The sequence below is a fragment of the Microcaecilia unicolor genome, chromosome 3 (assembly GCF_901765095.1).
Source record: "Microcaecilia unicolor chromosome 3, aMicUni1.1, whole genome shotgun sequence".
Lineage (NCBI taxonomy): Eukaryota > Metazoa > Chordata > Amphibia > Gymnophiona > Siphonopidae > Microcaecilia > Microcaecilia unicolor.
This window is the reverse complement of record NC_044033.1, coordinates 433,665,605-433,682,092: the sequence shown is the minus strand read 5'-3', so window position 1 is coordinate 433,682,092 and position 16,488 is coordinate 433,665,605. Positions and strand designations below refer to the sequence as shown.

Below are 16,488 nucleotides of genomic sequence, written 5' to 3'. Positions count from 1 at the left end.
AAATCAATGGGAAATTCTTCAATTAATATAAAACCCCTATAAATTTCCATCAAATTACCCCAAATTTCCCATGCCAATTAAACCTCCCATCCTCTATTAAACGGTGTTTTTAAAATTTAAATATCCCAACATTTAACCCCGCCACGCAACAATCTTCTAAAAACCCCTGAAAAAATTCCCAAAAAATTTAAAACCTATTTCAAAAATTTTAATATTCCCCTCTGAACCTACTCCGTCGAATTTAACCAGTTAACCCTTTCCTAACCCCTTAAAACTAGACCCCCCCCAAATGACCCCCTTAAATTATTCAAATTCAAAAACTAATATACCAGAAAAATCCCAAAAAATTCCCCGACCCCAAATCCAAAAACAGAATTTAAAAATCATTAACCGTTAAATTTCTAAAAATCAAAAACCGCATTAATACAATTTAAAAATAAACTAATTTAAATTCTGGGTTAAAAACCCCTTACCTGCTTTCCCGATTTTCCTCACACACGACCACTCCCATTGGATCCGGTCCCGGACGTCCTCAGTCAAAATCGGAGGCAAAAACAAAAAACCTCCGAAGCCGGCCCAAAATTTAGGCCCCGGCTTCGGCCTAGTCGCGGAAATGCGCGTTGCCGGTTCGTGCATGAGGCGCGCCGACGTCTTCTCCGGCCCTCTCTCCCCAGAACCGCTCTTCACTCCCGGGCCTCGCTCCTTCAGCCCGGGAGCAAAAAAACTTCAACGCTGCTTTATGCAGCGTCTCCACTACCGCCCCAGCGCTCTCCCCCTTCCGGTTTACATCTTCTGGCCCGGGAACGTGCTCCATCGCTCCCGGGCCCTAAAACTTGCCGTGCTGCCTCAAATCGGCCCGCACCCGGCCCAAACATGCCCCGGACCTCTTCTTCACTCCCGGGAACGTGCCAATCGTCCCGGGAGAAAAAAAACAAAACAAAATCGCGGCGCTTCCACAGCGCCTCACGGACCAGCCCCCCTCGGAGCCCAAAACAGACCCGGGGTAAGTTTTTATATTTAATTATTTATTCTTTAACCCCTAACCCCCTGTTACATTAACCATAGCTGGCTAAAAAGCTGGTTTTGTTCCTCACCAGAAAAGAAACAAAGGGTTTTACTAAAGGGTTGCTGTGCAGTAATGGGCTTGCCACATGGCGACCCGGAACTACTGCCAGCCCAATGCGGGTGCCAGCGGTAGTTCCACTCCCAGCGCGTGCTATGCCCAGCACTAGCGGAAATATTGAAAAATATCTCAACAAGGGGTTACCCAGAGGTGTTCAGGCAGCATCAATTGGTGGCCATAAGGGATCCCCCCAAAATGACTGCACAGCAAGTGCGAACTTACCACACAGCCATTTCATTTTTGGTTATTTTCATCCGCTGCAGTAAAAGAGGCCCTGGTGTGCGGCAAAAAAGAGCAGCCACCGCTAGCGCAGGGCTCCTTTTATTGCAGCTTAGTAAAAGGACCCCAAAGTGAGGTTGAACAACTGAAAGGGAAATTGTAGCAAATACCTTTCTGATTAACTCCACTGCTGGCTGATGTGAGGTGAAAAGTTTGGTTAGTGACAGAAATTCTCATTTTTACTGAAACCGCCCCTGACAGTGGTTTGAAATAATAGACAGAAATACGGATTAAAGTGTTTTAGGATTAGTTAAGAAAAAGTCAGGGATTGCATTTATTTTATTTTCTGAAATAGACACACCAGTGATCTTTTAGGCAATTTTGAATGAGACGCAGGGAGTGTTAATTATCTCGTTTTATTTTAGTTGCGTCATAGGTAGCAGGAATCAAGAGGCAGCTGTCAATCTTCTGTCATGATCTGCAAGAGGGTTCCAGATTCCAGAGGAGAGCAGATGCCAGCCAATGCATACAAGAATTGAATTTTTTTTCTTGAACTGAGATAAGTGACTGTATCTAAAAGAAATATAGAAGTATATAATTATTGCTTATTTCCTTTTTATTAATATAATTTATTTGAGAGAAAATGTCATTGCAAAAAGGTAAATTGCACACTTGCCTGAATGTTCCAAAAGTGGCTCTATAAAATGAAAGAATGTTTTAAATAAAGAAAGATTTACAGACATAAGATTAGTATTTTGAAAATTATAAGCTGCACCAGTTCAGTGAAATGTATCTGTTATTTGTGTTAGTAAAAGAAACCTGGGGAAAGAATGGTTGATTTAGCACTGTAATTAAAACATTATAGGACTGAACTAGTTTTCTTTGAAAGTTCTTAATATAAGGTACGGATGTAAGACTTACATGAATTAGTTGACAATACTGCATAGCTTGTTTTGCTTTTTTGTTGTTGTGGTGGTGATAAACCATATGGTAATCTCATTGCTTTAAAGTGTTAGAAATACACTAGAGGCACTTGTACACTTTTATTTTAATCTGTGCTATAACATCCAACCATTATATTACACAGTATTTTACCATTCAATATTGTAAATTTCTGCAGACTTTACATGCTACTATTTTATTGTAACATCTACCTTAGTGTTCTTTTCTCCTTACCTCTGGGGGCAACACTGCCATAGTGAATAAAATGCACTATTTCGGGAGATACAAAGGGGCCCTTTTATTAAGCAGTGACCTGCGCTATCCCCAGTGCAGGGCTTTCCCGCTCAGTAAGGCCATTTTTATTGCTGCTGGGAATTGGCCGATTTTTCTATCTCTACACTAACGGCCAAGCGCTAATTCTCCCATTAGCACATGACCATTACCGCCTGAGTACTTACCGACACCTATTTTGTAGGCGGTAAGAACTCGTGCACGGCAATGTTCCTGCACTAACTGATTAGTGCAGAACACGCCTATTCTCCGCCCCAGACCCACCTCCAGCACTAAAAAAGAAAAACTATTTTTTAGCATGTGGGTAACACGTGCATGTGCAAAAACTACCATGGGACACCTGAACGCACCCTGTTATGCGGCAATAAGTACACATTGGTGCTTACCACAGCTTAATAAAAGGACTCCTAAATATCATTGTTTTTTATGTGAACCCTAGTGGTGTCGCTACGTGGGGCCTCGGGGGCCTGGGCCCCCGTAGATTTAGCCCTGGACCCTCCCTGCCGATGACCCTCTCGACCCCCCCTCCTGCCGCCAACCCGCCGTCGCCATCACCTACCTTTGCTGGCGGGGGACCCCAACCCCCGCCAACCGAGGTCCTCTTCCTCTGGCGCAAGGCTTCGCTGGAAGAGGACCTCGGCTGGCAAGGGTTGGGGTCCCCCGCCAGCAAAGGTAGGCGACGGCGGGTTGGCGGCGGGATGGGGGTCGAGAGGGTCGGCGGTGGGGGGGGGGTCAAAGTTGTTGGTGGTGGTGGTGGTGGCAGCAGCGGCGGGGGGTCAGCAATGGTGGGGGCGGGTTGGTGGAGGCGGGGGGGGCTAAAATGTGCCCCCTCACCTCTGGACCCCCTCCCGCCGAATTCTGGCTACGCCCCTGGTGAACCCACTAGTTAACCTGTTGGATCAAGGTACTTGGCTATTGTGACACAATAATAAAAGGGGTATTGTAGAATTGACTGTTCAGGCAACAAAAGGCTGTTTACGATAGGTTTTCTAAAACAAAGATTCACTACACTCTCGTTAGCAAATACAAATATGTTTATAATTTTATAACTATCCCATAGCAAATAAATTTTACAAGTTAGACAAACCCCCAGTTCTAACCTAATGCCAAGTCCTGCTCCCACACCAGCTGTTCAGCTGCTGCTGCTGCTGCTAGCAACTTCCTCAAGGTAAGACATTCCCCCTCCCCCTCCCCTGCAGGCCTTGGATAACCTCAAACTCACCCTCTGTAGTTTTACTTTTGATCAGTTTTCTACCCCCTCCCTTCAGAACTCCAATAACTCCCACCTCCCCTCCCCCCCCCCCCCCCCCCACAGAAGGATGAACTTCCAATCACTTCTGCACCTCTGATAATTTCTGTAGCACTTTGCAACTACCACAGGACATCTGAACACGTCCCACGGTATGCAATTTTAAGCTGTATTAGGCGCACAATAGCACCTACGCAATTTAAGAAAAGTGCCCTTTACATTGGATATTGCAACATCTGGGACATGAGGCACTTGTGAGCTCTGGTTATAAATACTGGTTACAGCATGGAGCTGTGAACTGACAGGCCTCAGATCTAGCTACCATCAGGGCTGCTGAGAAACAGAGCCGGGCCCGGGGCAGGGCCGCCACAGCCATCCCCCCCCCCCCCCCCCCCCCTCACACACACACACACCGGGTCCCGACAGCAGCAGGAGAAAGACAGACCCTGGCGTCGGGACCCCTTGGAGACTGGGCCTAGGGAATTATGCCCCCTTCCCCCCTCTCTGCAGCTCTGGCTACCACTAGGCATTTTTGTGAACTTACGACTTACCTATATTCAAGCAAAATATTAAGGTCCTTCAGACAATGACTCAATAATCATCTGATTTACGATTCAGCACTGCATCAATTTCATTTAGTATTATCTCATGCAGAGAATGTTTTCATAAAAGCACAATTACAATACAAATTCTTTAATTGCTAGCATAGTTTTGAGGCTGTTTACAAAAGGCTTACTACACAAACAGGAACATTCTATTGTTATACCAAAGGGAATGTAGACACAGTATCCACATGCCATACTTTGCTTAATAGCAGTAATTATTGCTGCAAGGGTCTTCTGCAGTTCATACTTGCTGCTTAATCTCAGTTAATTCTTCCTGGGGAAAAGAAGAAGAAGGAAGCTAAGTTCAGCACAAGCCTTTTCATGAGAAGCTGCTGCCACCTACAGTACAACGAAGGGCAGTTTTTGACAGCTACTGAACACCCAACTCAATGCCATCCCTAATTCTATGATCTTGTGCACCCATTTTCATGCGTAACGTGCAGAACAGAGCCAGCTATGTGTGTCTTAATTGTTAAATTAGGTACTAATGGGTGCTATCAATAATTGCTATAATTGGAATCCACTGGCACTAATTTGCAGTTATATGCATAACTGCAACTAGTATTCATGCTAGCCACTTCACATCCACATTGAGCAAAGATATCAGCCTGTAAGAACCCGGATCATTCCCCGGTTTGCCAGGTTTTAAAAGTAATGTGATCAGGGCTTCATTGATGTGCCACAGAAGGCCCTCCCCTGCCCCCGCTCCTCATCACCACCTAAAAATACGCCAACAGGAGAACTATGAAGGTCACCCCCATCAACTTAACAAATTCAACAGAAAAACCATTGCATCCCGGGGCTGTCCCAGATTTCTACAAGAGATTGCAATCTGGAGTTCCTTAAGCAAAGAAAAGGCCTCCTCTGTAAAAAGCGGCAAGCCTGACCGCACCAAATAGTCTGCTGTCTGCTCCTGGGACAATTCCACTCTCGCCTTATACAGTGCTTCAAAATGCTAGACAAAAACTTGTACAAAAAGAAACTGCACCACAGTACACTCAAATTCCTTCAAACACAATACTGTGGAAATACACTTCCAATGCTCAAATTACTAAAAAAAAAAAAAAAATAGCAAGGAGGAAAAGACCTCAAATGGCTCAAAGTACACGGTGACCATATACCAAATGGTTTTAGTACTCACAGAGCCGTTACTTCATCATTGGTCAAAAACCTTCTGCACATTTTTATTTTCTTATAAATTTTTACTTAACATGTTGAATATCTTCAAACTGTTAGCAAAATGTTATGCAGGTATCATATATCAAACAGATACACTACATGAAAAGGCAATTAACTTTTCCACTCCCAACAGGGAGCCATTTCGCCCACCAGCTTTGTCAAGGGAAGATCAATATAGACATGCCCAAGTACATCTTGCACTCCATTTGCTGCCCGCTTTTGCACTTTCTTCAAGTAAAAATTTGTGTAATGTTCTCAACCTTGAGGTTCTTGAGCCATCTGGGCACTTAAGCGGAATATAGGCTGTTTTTGAGTTCTAGTGTGTAAAAGGGAATTCAAGGCAGCCTATGCTGCCACATAGGTCTCGTTGTGAGCAGCAGAAGGGGTTCACACATAAGCTGCACGCGCCTGACACAATGTTCTCTCCAAGGTGATTATTTGAGCGACAGTTCGCTTGTTTCTGGCACTAGTAAAGGCTATCACCTCCACACAGAGAACTGCATTAGCAGAGTCCCAGAATAGAATCAGATCGTCACAATGTTGATCATTGTGTTGGCAGAAAGCCTTCCACCTCCCCCAGAAGAAACTAAGTAACTGGGGAAGTGCCAGGCAAGCACCTTTTGATAATAAGATACCACCACAAGATCTAACGTAATGGGAGCGTGGTTGGATACCACTATCTCACTAATCTGTGCCTCCACCACCGCATGAAAGAAACCCAAAGACAACAAGAAATAATCTATCTGCAAAAAGTCCACATGGGTACGAGACAGGTGAATGTATTCACGAGACTCTGGATTCAGCAGCCTTTAAGGTTCCACCAAGTCCAAGGCCTGGCAAAAAGACGACAATCCCCTTCCCCTCTTCCCCCGGGGGACCTGCAGATCTGCAGACTGATCCATGGAGGGATCCGCAACAAGGCTGAAATCCCCAGCCACTAGGAAGGAGCAACCAATATTTGGGGCACACAGGCGGATCAATTGAGCAAAAAACTGAGCATCATAATTGTTAGGACCATATAAGCTTAATATGATAAGTTGTCGGCCTTAAAATTTAATTGGAGTGGTAAGTAACGACCCGCCAAGTCACTAATCAACAATGAAATGGAATAAATTAGAGATCTGAGAAATAGGATGACCGCTCCTCCATGCTCCCCCCCACCCCCCCAGAGGAGGTGGTGAACAACTCCCCCACCCACGAACACTTAAGTTTAAAATGTTCAGTGTTGTACGCTTTAAAGTCTCCTGCAAGCAGGCCACATCCATACCCAAGTGATTCAGCCAAGACAAGATCTTAGTGTGCTTAATGGGGGACGTGATACCACCTAGATTCTAGGAGATGAATTTCACCACCTGGACTGGCTAGGAGCAACATAAGAACATATAAGTATTTTGCAATACTGGGATAGACCGAAGGTCCATCAAGCCCATCATGCTTTCTCCAACAGTGGCCAACCTAGGTTACAAGTACCTGGCAAGATCCCAAAACAGTACAATACATTTTATGCTGCTTATCCTAGAAATACGCAATGTATTTTCCCCAAGTCCATTTTAATAATGGCTTATGGACTTTTCTTTAAGGAAACTATACAAACCTTTTTAAACCCCGCTAAGCTAACTGCTTTTACTACATTTGCTGGCAAAGAATTGCAGAGTTTAATTACATAGTCAGTTAAGAAATATTTTCTCTAATTTGTTTTAAATTTACTACTTTGTAGCTTCATTGCGTGCCCCCTAGTTCTAGAATTTTTGGAAAGAGAAAACAAGAGAGTTACGTCTACCTGTTCCACTCCACTCATTATTTTATAGACCTCTAACATATCTCCCCTCAGCCATCTTTTCTCCAAGTTGAAGAGCCCTAGCCACTTTACCCTTTCCTTATAGGTAAGTCAGCCCATTCTCTTTATCATTTTGTCGTACCTTTTCTAATAACACTATCAGGCTTATTTTCGAAAGAGAAGGACGCCCATCTTTCGACACAAATCACAAGATGGGCGTCCTTCTCACAGGGTCGCCCAAATCGGTATAATGGAAAGCCGATTTTGGGCGTCCCCAACTGCTTTCCGTCGCCGGGACAACCAAAGTTCCCTGGGGCGTGTCGGAGGCATAGCAAAGGCGGGTCTTGGGTGTGCCTAACTCATGGGCGTCCTCGACCCATAATTGAAAAAAAAAAAAAAAGGCGTCCCTGATGAACAGTTGGACGACTTTACCTGGTCCTTTTTTACTTACGACCAAGCCACAAAAAGGTGCTCGAACTGACCAGATGACCACCGGAGGGAATCGGGGATGACCTCCCCTTACTCCCCCAGTGGTCACTACACCCCTCCAACCCTCAAAAAAAATTTAAAAAAATATTTTTTGCCAGCCTCTATGCCAGCCTCAAATATCATACCCAGCTCCATGACAGCAATATGCAGGTACCTGCAGCAGTTTTAGTGGGTGCAGTGCACTTCAGGCAGGTGGACCCAGGCCCATCCCCCCCTACCTGTTACACTTGTGGTAGTAAATGTGAGCCCTTCAAAACCCACCAGAAACTCACTGTACCCACATCTAGGTGCCCCCCTTCACCCATAACGGCTATGGTAGTGGTGTACAGTTGTGGAGAGTGGGTTTGGGGGGGTTGAAGGCTCAGCACACAAGGTAAGAGAGCTATGTACCTGGGAGCTTTTTCTGAAGTCCACTGCAGTGCCCCCTAGGGCGCCCGGTTGGTGTCCTGGCATGTCAGGGGGACCAGTGCACTACAAATGCTGGCTCCTCCCATGACCAAAGGGCTTGCATTTGGTCATTTCTGAGATGGGCGTCCTTAGTTTCCATTATCGCCGAAAATCAGAAACGACCAAGTCTAAGGACGACCATCTCTAGGGATGACCTAAATGTTAAGATTTGGGCATCCCCGACCGTATTATCGAAACAAAAGATGGATGCCCATCTTGTTTCGATAATACGGGTTTCCCCGCCCCTTCGCCAGGACATCCTGCGAGGACGTCCTCAGGAAAACATGGGCACCCCTTTCGATTATGCCCCTCCACATCTTTTTTGAGATGTGGTGACCAGAATTGCACACAATATTCGAGCTGCAGTCACACCACGGAGTGAAACAAAGGAATTATAGCATTCCCATGTTTGTTTTCCATTCCTTTCCTAATAATGCCTAACATATTTGCTGTCTTAGCCACTGCTACATATTGAGCAGAGGGTTTCAACGTATCATCAATAATGACACCTAGATCCCTTTCCTGGTTGGTCACTCCAAATGTGGAACCTTGCATTATGTAGCTATAGTTTGGGTTCCTCTTTCCCATATGCATCACTTTGAACTTGCTTACATGAACGTCATCTGCCATTTGGATGCCCAGTCTCCCAGTCTCATAAGGTCCTCTTGTAATTTTTCACAATCCTCTTGAGATTTAACAACTTTGAATAACTTTGTGACATCAGCAAATGTAATTAACTCACTAGTTACTCTCATCTCTAGATCATTTTTAAGTTAAAAAGCAGCGGTCCCAGCACAGACCCCTGGGGAACCCCACTATCTACCCTTCTCCATTGAGAATACTGACCATTTAACCCTACTGTCTGTTTTCTATCCTTTAACCAGTTTTTAATCCACAATAGGACACTACCTCCTATCCCATGACAATCCAATTTCCTCTGGAGTCTTTCATGAGGTACTTTGTGAAATACCTTTTTAAAATCCAGATACACAATATCGAATGGCTTACCTTTATCCACATGTTTGTTCACCCTTTCATAAAAATTTAATAGATTAGTGAGGCAAGAATTGCTGGCTTCTTGCTTTTAATATATCTAAAAAAAACGTTTACTATGTGTTTTTGCCTCCAATGCAATCTTTTTCTAAAAGTCTCTCTTTGCTTTCCATATCAGTGCTTTGCATTTGACTTGCCATTCCTTATGCTGTTTCTTATTATTTTCAGTTGGATCCTTCTTCCATTTTCTGAAGGCTTTTCTTTTAACTCTAATAGCTTCCTTCACCTCACTTTTTAACCATGCCAGCTGTCGTTTGGTCTTCCTTCCTCCTTTTTTAATACATGGAATATATTTGGCCTGGGCTTCAGGGATGGTATTTTTGAACAGCATCCACGGCAGATTAAATTTTTTACCTTCACACCTGCTCCTCTAAGCTTTTTTGCACTGTTCTCTTTTTATCATAGTCTCCTTTTTGTTACATTTGTATCCCACATTTTCCCACCTATTTGCAGGCTCAATGTGGCTTACATAGTACTGCAGAGGCGTTTGCAGACTCCGGTGAACAAATACAAAATAATGTTGTGGTAAGATAAAGTTCATGTAGCACAGCCACATTAGGGAATCGTACAACGGAAGAGTTGAGTTATGTCCATTATGTACTTTAGTTTTGTTGTGTTGCAGAGAGCTCAGGCATTTAAGTTGGATCGGTAGGGTTCCCTTTTTGAAACAGGTTAGTCTTTAGTGATTTCCGGAAGTTTAGGTGGTCGTACGTAATTTTCAAGGCTTTTGGTAATGCATTCCAAAGTTGTGTGCTTATGTAGGAAAAACTAGATGCGTAAGTTGATTTGTATTTAAGACCTTTGCAGCTTGGGTAGTGCAGGTTTAGAAATGTTCGTGTTGATTCGGATAGGTTTCTGGTTGGTAAGTCAATCATGCTCAGTTTCACTTAAAGGAACGTGCAGGATATCAGGAGGAAGAAAGAGAACAGGGCAGCAAAACCAGGGGCCCGGATGAAATTTGGGGGGGCCCGGCTCCCATGGCCCCACCTAGCTATGCCACTAATGCACAGATGCCTGAAGTACTGCAGGGCACCTAACCACGCCCCACAGTAGTGCATTTTGGCACACGGGAAGCACACATTAGTGCTTACCACTGCTTAGTAAAAGGACCCCTAAATCCCATAGGGGTCCTTTCACTAAGCCGCATAAGGCTCTATGCGTGCCCAACGAACACCAAAATGGAATTACCGCCTGGCTACTGCATGGCTTTTGTGGTAATTTCAATTTTGGCGTGCATCCGATATGCACATCTGAAAATAATTTTTATTTTCGGCCACACATATCGGACACATACCAAGTGACATTTGATGTGCATAGGTCATTACTGCCCGGTTACCACGTGAGACTTTACCACTAGGTCAATGGCTCGTGGTAAGGTCTCAGACCCAAAATTGACATGCGGCAATTTTGATTTTGCCGCACGCCCTCAGCAAAAGACCTTTTTTACAGGCGCGCTGAAAAATGGACCTGGCGTGCCGAAAACCCGCACCTACACTACCGCAGGCCGTTTTTCAGCACATCTTAGTAAAAGGATCACATGGAGGGGCATAATCTAAAAGGGACGTCCTCATTTCAATTTGGATGTCCTCACAAAATGTCCCCATCCAGGGGCGGGGAAACCCGTATTTTCTAAACAAGATGGACGTCCATCTTTCATTTCGATAATACGGTCAGGGACGCCCAAATCCTGAAATTTGGTCGTCCTTAGAGATGGTTGTCCCTAGACTTGGTCGTTTCTGATTTTCAGTGATAATGGAAACCAAGGACGTCCATCTCAGAAATGACCAAATGCAAGCCATTTGGTCACGGGAGGAGCCAGCATTTGTAGTGCACCGGTCCCCCTGACATGCCAGGACACCAATCGGGCACCCTAGGGGGCACTGCAGTGGACTTCATAAATTGCTCCCAGGTACATAGCTCCCTTACCTTGTGTGCTGAGCCCCCAACCACCCCTAAAAAACCCACTACCCACAACTGTACACCACTATCATAGCCCTTACGGGTGAAGGGGGGCACCTAGATGTGGGTACAGTGGGTTTCTGGTGGGTTTTGGAGGGCTTGCTGTTTCTTCCACAAACGTAACAGGTAGGGTGGGGATGGGCCTGGGTCCGCCTGTCTGAAGTGCACTGCACCCACTAAAACTGTTCCAGGGACCTGCATACTGCTGTGATGGAGCTGAGTATGGCATCTGAGGCTGGCAATCAATATTTTTAAAGATGTTTTTTGAGGGTGGGAGAGGGTTAGTGACCACTGGGGTAGTAAGGGGAGGTCACCCCCAATTCTCTCCGGTGGTCATCTGGTCATTTCGGGCACCTTTTTGTGCCTTGGTCATAAGATAAACACGACCAGGTAAAGTCGTCCAAGTGTTCATCAGGGACGTCCTTGTTTCTTTCGATTATGGGTCGAGGACGTCCTAGTGTTAGGCACGCCCAAGTCCTGCCTTTGCTACGTCTCCGATACGCCCCCTTGAACTTTGGCCATCCCTGTGACGGAAAGCAGTTGGGGACGTCCAAAATCGGCTTTTGATTATACCGATTTGGACGACCCTGTGAGAAGGATGCCTATCTTGCAATTTATGTCAAAAGATGGGCGTCCTTCTCTTTCAAAAATGAGCCCAATAGTGACTTAAGCTAAACTGAAATATGGAGGGAAAAAGGTAAAGGGCTAGGATTAACTGGGATAGACAGGAGTAGTATCAGGCTTTTATTTAACTGGGTATTTTAAGTGTGAGTGGTGGTATTGAAATGGGTTGTTGGGAAGACCATGGTATATTAGGATTTTATGTTTGTGGAGAGGGTTGATAAGGAGGTTGGGGGTATTATGGTGGGGTAAATTGGGGATGGATTGGAATGATGGATGAAGGTGGCAGATTGGGAGGATTTTGTTGTGTTTTTTATGCGGTGAGGTGCATTAATAAGTCTTGGAAATAAAATAAATAAGAATGCCATTCAATCATCTTATACATCTTTATGAATTTGGAAAGAGGTTTCTCAGGAACACAAATAATGATGAATATGTTAAAAGAATTTATGCAAACTACCTTCTTCCTTCCATCCCCCAAGGGCACAAAATGCTTTATCTTCCTCAGTATTTTTCAGCCAAGCATGACTAATCTATGGAAATTTGTTTCCAGGGGATGTAGTCGAGGCAGGTAGTACACAATATTTGGGGAAGGGCCAAGACTGTTCTTAATGAGAGATGCTGAATTTTGAGATCCTAACTCTGGAATCAATTTCCATTTTTATTAACATTTCTATTTACTGTTGTGAAGGGGAAGTGCAACAGGCTAATTTTGGAGAAGCCCTTTGACTCTTTTAAGGTACTGGCGTTTTGCCAGGTGTTCATTCCAGACTCCAGAGCTCATGTCTTCTGTGTTCCTGATGTTAATTGGAAGAGTCTGTTGCTGAAACTGGAGGAAAACATCAAATTCTGGGATTGGGATCATCTCCATGATAGCAGTAACGAAAGCCACAGACTGGCTACTGCAATTACTTTAGACAGTATTTGGAACTTGCCTTTTGATAGCAAATTCAAAAGTTTCTTGGTCTGTTTTAACTTTGGATATATATTCCCAAAAATAGGCTCCGAAACTGAATTTGGTGAATCATTTGGAGAGAGTTGGGAAAGTGGAAACTACAGCACAGTTAACTGCTGCACAGCTGAGTCACATTCAAAGACAAAACTGTAGTTAATTGGGAATTAGAAAGGCTATAAAATGGTGAAATATTTAAGCCTAAGACATTATTTCTCCCTCTTCTCTCCTTTCCTTTTGAATATTTTATGAAAGTTTCAAAAATTCCAGAGGAACGGACAAGGGGGAATAGACTGATATTTTGTATATATCAGGCCTGTTTGGAAGCCCTGGGGATTAAAAATTTAGCAAGGAGATACTCCTGATTTCTTCTGCATTTCCACAAGATTGACACTCTGTCCTACACTTGTATTTTAGGAAACAGCAAGCTTTATTTTTGCCTTCAACCATTTGGATTTAGCCTGACTTGTATTGGGAGACTCAGGCCCTATGCCTTGCTGTTATTTGCTTCTTGTATTATCCATTTTCCATGTAAATATATATTTGTTTATGCTGGTATTAAATATAGTTTGTTTGTTTTGGGGTTTTTTTTTTTACTTTCTCACCTGAGGTTTGGCCTAGATACTAAAAAAGTTTGGAAGTTTGGATTATGGTACACATTGAAGTCGTAGTTGGGAGGGGAAGCTATGGCTCATTGACTGTTAGTAATTCTTGTCAGCGTGATGTGCCAGGTGTTACTAATTGTTTGAAGTGTGTCCCTACTATTAATAGGATTTGAGATTTGAAGATAGGGTACCTGAATGCTAAGTCATTTAAGAATAGAAATATGTTGCTCTTTGATTTATTATAGGTAGAAAAATATGATATTTTATATACAGCTGAATCATGGTTTGTTGCAATCAGATGTTGTCACCTTTAGGCAATGCTGTCCAACTGGTTACAAAAGAAAATAGGCATACGGGTATAGAAGACGAGGAGGTGGGATGGTGATTTGTTTTAGAGAAGTACTTGATTTTAAGCTGGTTAGCACTGAAGTGAATGAATGTGGTGAGTGTGTGGTGATTAAGAATGCTATGCTCGTGTTCTGTCTGGTTTATTTTCCTCTGGAAGTGATTGTGTCAGATTGTTCATTTTTGATACATTTTTAAAATCTGGATTAGTAATTGATTTTAGTAAATTGTGTATATTGTGGGATTTTTTAAAATGCTTTATTTATAAGTTTCAAATATACATTTACAATTAGCAAATGCAGGAAAATCAAGAAATACATAAACATAAAAGGAGACATTCCTCATCCTTACACATCAGGATCTTAAGACATATACTTTGTTACTTAGTCCTCATTGTATTTGATCAAGACACAAAGTAAATGATATCAGGAATAAAGAGTAATACTCAATATCTAACTTGAGAGGGTAGATCCCAACACTCTACCAGCAGTTTTAGCTATCTACGGGAGTTCCCACAGGCTCTTCACTGCCCCTTTCTTTAACAAGAATAAACTGTTTCAATTTTTATGGTTCAAAAAACACGTGGAGGGGCATAATCGAACGTCGCCAGTGAAATAGATTGCCGGCGATCTATGTTGGCGGCGGCGCTACAGCTGGCCGGAACCGTATTATCGAAAAAGATGGCCGGCCATCTTTTTTTCCGATAATACGGTTTATCCCGGCCAAATGCCTTGGATTTCACCGGGTTTGAGATGGCCGGTTTTGTTTTTCAGCGATAATGGAAAAAAATGCCGGCCATCTCCACCCTGGTGACAACCAAGGCATTTGGTCATGGAAAGAGCCAGCATTTGTAGTGCACTGGTCCCCCTCACATGCCAGGACACCAACTGGGCACCCTAGGGGTCAGTGCGGTGGACTTCAGAAAAACCTCCCACATGCATAGCTCCCTTACTTTGGGTGCTGAACCCCCCAACCCCCCCCCCAAAACCCACTACCCACAAATGTACACCACTACCGTAGCTCTTAGGGGTGAAGGGGGCAACTATATGTGGGTACAGTGGGTTTTGGAGGGCTTCCAATACCAGCACAAGTTACAGGTAGGGGGGATGGGCCTGGGTCCACCTGCCTTAAGTGCACTGCGGCACCCACTAAAAGTGCTCCAGGGACCTGCATACACTCAGGCCTCTAGGACTTGTTGCTGCTGTATAACCTTGGCACACCAGTTGACACCTGAAGACTAATCTCTTTGAAAAAGTCCTTTATTTAAATAAGCACGTTTACTCACAGTTAACTGCAGATCAGAGGTTGTGCCCCACTGGCAAAGAGTCTCCCTGGTACTGAGATTAGCAGTAGGTCAGAGCTGGCAGAATGGTGTACAATGCCCTCTTTCAGCCACATTCAAGGTAATAAGTAAGTTCTCTAACGTGGGTAACACATGAAAGGGATCTAAAACTGGCTTACAAAAATGGCCACTACCTCATGGACTACCGGAAAGAAACCAGGGCACACTCTGACCCACTTAGCAGGGGGGGAAAGCACCATGGGAGTAGAGTCCAGTACCCTACACCCACCACAATGCATTGCTGATATGATTCCGCAGTGCACCTAACAGAAAAAGTGTCACACTCACCTGAGAGCCACATCACAACCACAGAAAGCCTATCAGACGATACAACACATTCTGCTGTCATGGAGGTGGGTACGGCATTTGAGGCTGGCATACAGGCGGCAAAAAAAAAGGGTTTTCGTTTTATTTTTGGAGTATGGGAGGGGTTTGGTGACCACTGGGGGAGTATGGGGAGGTCATCCCCCATTCCCTCCAGTGGTTATCTGGTCAGTTGGGGCCCCTTTTTCAGACTTGGTCGTGAAAATAAAAGGGCCAAGTAAACCCGGCGAAATACTGCTTAACGCCGCTTTTTTTTCCATTATCCGCGAAAGCCGGCCATCTGGTAGCCACGCTCATGCCCGCCCATGTCCCGCCTTCGCTTAGCCAGCGACACGCCCCCTTGAACTTTCACCGGCGAGGCGACAGGAAAGCGGCGATGCTGTCAAAAAAGCAGCTTTCGATTATACCGATTTCGCCACTTTTCCGAAATCGCCGGCCATCTCCCGATTTATGTCGGGAAATGCCCGGCGATCACTTTCGAAAATGAGCTGGATAGTAAACCATGTTTAAGGAAATGATACATCTACATGCAAGTTTTAATTTAAAAGTGCCTCCTAGGGATAGAATCCGGGGCCTAAGCCCCAGAAACTCTCTCCTCCTTCTCTGAGTAGATTTACTAATGTCCGGGAACACTTGCATTTTCGATCCAAAAAGATTGAGATGAAATAAATCTAAAGTAAAGTCTAAATACATGATTCCTATCAGATTCAAATGCAAAGGTTGCAAGAAGAGTCGTGCGTTCCATTATTGTTTCTAAAGATGTTTCTAAAAATTGAGTTAAGTTCATGTCTGGAGCTTCCACAGAAGCTGTTTTGGCTCCGGTAATATAGTATGCCTTTACAATTGGTGGTAAAGCTTCCTTTGGTATCCCCAAAATTTCAATGAAATATTTTTTCAACATATCCGAAGGAGGAATCAAAGGAGTTTTGGGGAAGTTCAAAAATCTTAGGTTGCTACGCCTAAGTT

At 44.1% G+C, this 16,488-nt stretch overlaps 1 long non-coding RNA gene across 1 annotated transcript in view; it reads right to left on the bottom strand.

Moving 5' to 3' along the window:
• Positions 1-1,740: 1,740 nt before the first annotated feature.
• LOC115467148 overlaps positions 1,741-16,488 on the bottom strand; it is a 33,422-nt gene continuing 18,674 nt past the window's right edge. Inside the window, exon 2 of the long non-coding RNA XR_003941650.1 lies at positions 1,741-1,915. This is a non-coding gene — a long non-coding RNA (uncharacterized LOC115467148). The remainder of the gene's footprint in view (positions 1,916-16,488) is intronic.